The following is a 4,446-nucleotide window of genomic DNA, read 5'->3' on the forward strand; positions in this document are numbered from 1 at the left end:
AACGCTTCCTGACATCACCCCCCCCCCGCCCCCCTGTAAGGTTTGAGCCTCTCGTGCTCGATCCCCTCCACCAGGGGGTGACAGTCGTTCTCTCTCTCTCTCTCTCTCTGTCTGGAATGTTCTTCCCTGGGGGACGGGGATGGGGTGGTGGTGGAGGTGGATTCGGTTGTGGCTTTTGGGGAGGGGGGCGGAAAGGAGATTGGACAGTGAACTGATCACCTGCGGGGCTCCGGGGAGGGGGAACGGGTGAGCGGGATTGGCCGGGGTCGCTCTTGCCGAGGGCTGGCACGGGCGCGGCGGGGCTGAATGGCCTCAATTCAATTCTGTATCCAGTTAGCAACTCTCCATCCTTTCCTGACTCCACTTCCCCCTTCTCCTCCTTTTCCAGGTGCCCGCGCCAACATTTTCGTGTCCTTCTCCGAGACTCTGTCTTTTCTTCCACTTTCTTTAAATCCATTCTAAAAGATAAACTTTAAATCATTGAAGGTGACAGAACAGCTTAAAAATAATAAGGTAATATAGCAGGGGGAGGCGGTGGCCTAGTGGTATTGTCACTAGACCAGAGACCCAGGGTAATGAGTCCCACTGAATTTGAATTCAATAAAAATTAAAAGGTTAATGATGACCATTGCTGATTGTTGGAAAAACTCACTAATGCCCCTTTAGGGAAGGAAATCTGCTGTCCTTACCTGGTCTGGCCTACATGCCCTCTGAACAAGGGCATTTAGGGATGGGTAATAAATGCTGGCCTAGCCAGTGACGCCCACATCCCATGAATTTTAAAAAATGGCAAGCTGGGCTTTATAAATAGAAGCCGAAGTTAGGCTAAGCTAAGCCTACGTTCACCATTAGTCAGGCTCCAGTCAGAGGGGGTTTGCATCCAGTTTGGGCTCAACCCCCCCTCTTCAGGAAGCAAGTGAAGGGGTGGGTGGGATACGGAAGAGATTTGCCAGAATGGATCCAGAGGGCTTCAGTTCCATGAACAACTGGAGTGAGAAGAGGTTTGATGGGGATGAGGATGGGGGTGGGGGGGACATTTAAAATCATGAAGGGTTTAAGACAGAGAAAACGAAGAGAAACATGTTTTCAATGTCAAAGGTCACCAGCTCAAAGCGAGAGAACGAGAGGCAGCAGGAAGGCGGGCTCAGGGGAGGGGCCGAGTGGCCCACTCCTGCTCCTAATTCGTATGTAAACATTTTCGCACATCGAGTGGTTTAGAATACACTCCCTGTGAGGCTGGTGGATACAGATTCCGGTGGAGCTCAATAAATATTTGATGGAAAAAAATTGCGGGAGCACAGGGAGAGAGCGGCGGTGGTGGTGGGGAGGGAATTGCTCTTCCAAAGAGCCAGCAGATACTCGATGGAAGCGAATGACCTCCTTCTGTGCTGCACTATTCTAAATCCCTTTAAGTGCTTGAACCTTCTATATTCGAGGTAGTACAAGCCACATCAATGCAACCTGTCCTCATAATTTAACTCCTTTAGCCGCAGTTTCATAGGAATATAGGAGCAGTAGGCCATTCAGCCCATCGAGCCTGCCCTGCTGCTAAATACAGTCATGGCTGATCATCCACTTCAATGCCTTTTTCCCCCACACTATCCCTTTATGTCACTGGTATTTAGAAATCTGCCAATCTCTGCTTTGAACATACTCAATGACTGATCTTCCATAGTCCCCTGCGGTAGAGAATTCCAAAGATTCACCGCCCTCTGGGTGGAAAGGTTCTCCTCATCTCAGTCCCAATTGGCTTCCCCCTTATTCTTAAATTGTGTTCCCGGGTTCCCCAATCAGGGGAAACATCTTACCTGCATCTCCCCTGTCTATTCCTTTAGGTATTTAGTACATTTCAATGAGATCACCTCTCATTCTTCGAAATCCTAGAGAATACAGGCCCAGTTTCCCCAATCTCTCTGGTGAACCTTTGTTGCCCTCCCTCTTTGGCAATAATATCCTTTCTGAGGTAAATACTCCAGGTGCGGTCTAACCAAGGTGCTGTACAAGTGAAGCAAGACTTCACTGCCCCTGTACTCAGGACACCTTGTGATAAAGACTAACATTCCACTAGCCTTCCTAATAGCTTCCTGAACCTGCATGTTAGACTTATGGACAAGGACACCCAGATCCCTCTGTACATCTACACTTTCTAATCTCTTACCATTTAGGAAATACTCTGCACATCTGTTCCTTCTACCAAAGTGGATCATCTCACATTTTTCCACATTATATTCCATGTTCTTGCCCACTCTCTAAGTCTGTCCTAACCCCCTTGAATCCTTTTTGCATCTTCCTCACAACTCACATTCCCGCAAACTTGGGATTAATATGTTTGGTTCCCACATCCAAATCATTGATGTATATTGCGAGCAGCTGGGGCCCAAGTACTGATCCTTGTGGTACCCCACCAGTCACAGCCTGTCAACGAGAGAATGACCTGCTTATTCCTACTCTCTGTTTTGTGCCTGTTAGCCTATCCTTAACCCCTGCCAGTACATTGCCTGCTATCCCATGTGCTTTAATTTTGCTAACCAACGTCCTGTGGGGGACTTTATCAAAAACCTTCTGAAAATCCAAGTACACGAGATTCACCGACTCCCCCTTAATCAATTCTGTTACTAACATCCTCAAAAGCTCCAACAGGTTAATCGAACATGATTTCCCATTCATAAATCCATGTTGACCATGCCCAATCAGATCATGATTATCCAAGTATCCAGTTATTACATCCTTCATAACAGATTCTAGCATTTTCCCTACTACTGATGTAAGGATAACAGGTCTGTAGTTCCCTGCTTTCTCTCCCCCTCCCTTCTTAAAGAGTGGGTGACGTCTGCACGAACCATCACAGAACCTATGGAATTTTGGAATGTGACTACCAATGCATCCATTATCTCCATAGCTACCTCTTTCAACACTCTGGGACGTAAGATATCAGGTCCCAGGGACTTATCGACCTTCAGTCCCATTAATTTCTCCAATACAACCTTCTTACTAATACTAATTTCGAATAGTTGTTTGGTAGCACAGAACTTGAGTATTGCTGAAAAAAATAAGACCTTTTTTGTTGAAGCTTTTTGTCTTGCACTCCTCAGGACAATTTGCAAGAATACCGAATATAAAGGCAACAACAATTTATACTGTTTGAGAAGAGAGTGCTGATTGGTTGGCAGGTGGACTCCGACAGGTGGAGGTGTTGTCATGGAGAATGCACCAGTTAACGATGGCTGACAGTTGACTGCCAAACATGGTTTAAAATTTAAACCAGGCAGCTTAACTCTGAGCGGTCAAGGCTTTGCCCTGAGGAATGAACCAGCGAATAGCTGTCACTTATTCTGTTTAGCTGAAACAGGTGCAATGCGTGTACATGTTCTTTCTGTCTGCAAAGGACAGGGCCCTGTGTATTAATGCGTGTAGCTTCCAGTACACGCAAATGTGCCATATTGTGAGCCCAACTGACAATCTTAAATTGGTTGTTAGCGTAATTCCTAGCACACTGAGGATTATTTAGCAAATGTTGTCCAATCACGGAATCACATCTAATGTTGGACACTGTGTGTTGAGTTTTGCAAGCACAGGCTGGTTGGGTATGGTCTGTACCCTGCCCATGTGAACAGCGGTTGGGACATGCTGTTTGATACGATCGGCCAGTCTTTGGGACGTGCGGCCTACATACCGAGCATCACACTGGCCCTGAAATTCATGTACCACACGACTCATTTGTGTGGCAGACGGAACGTCATTTTGGCTTGACAGCAACATCCTGTCAGTGGCGAATACCACTCGTGTTGCTACTGCTTAGTAGCAGCGTGAAACAGCTTCACTTGCTGCTCAAATCTTTGAGATAGCTTACCCTTCTGGGGTGATCTGAGGTAGACTGGACACCTTTCAGGGTTGAAAGTGACAGCCTTAGGCCCGTTCATGAGTTTGTGTGATCTGATCAGGGGAGCCAGTATCCCTCAGGATGCCTTTGATGCCCCTATTTCAGCATCAAGCTTGCAATGTGAGCAAATGGCCCAGACTCTATTCACGAGGTTGCTGATAAGACCCAATCTTATAGTGTGTGGAACTGTAAGAATCCCAACGTGTATGTTGACCAGTGAAGGTTGGCTTGCGGTAGACCCTGGTAGAGAACCCCCTGGCAGATTTCAAAGGTGAATTTGAGCACAGGATGGAGCCCATTAAGACATGTAAGGAAATTATTACATGCAGCTGTGGATTTAAATATAGCAAACATACCCTCCACGTATCGGAAATATGCGAGGGGTAGGAGGTTGGGTGTCATTCCATCGAAGACATGTTTTTAACGGAACCCAACAAAGATGTTGGCGAGATTTGGGCAAACATGGCGTCATTAAACCGGAACTCAACTGCACGAGTTGCCGAGTTCATAATCTCAATGAATACTGATTCACGCAATGGTGGTGGGTCTAGATCACCGTGACATAG

Source organism: Cetorhinus maximus, chromosome 31 (assembly GCF_964194155.1).
Source record: "Cetorhinus maximus chromosome 31, sCetMax3.hap1.1, whole genome shotgun sequence".
In the NCBI taxonomy this organism is placed as follows: Eukaryota; Metazoa; Chordata; class Chondrichthyes; order Lamniformes; family Cetorhinidae; genus Cetorhinus; species Cetorhinus maximus.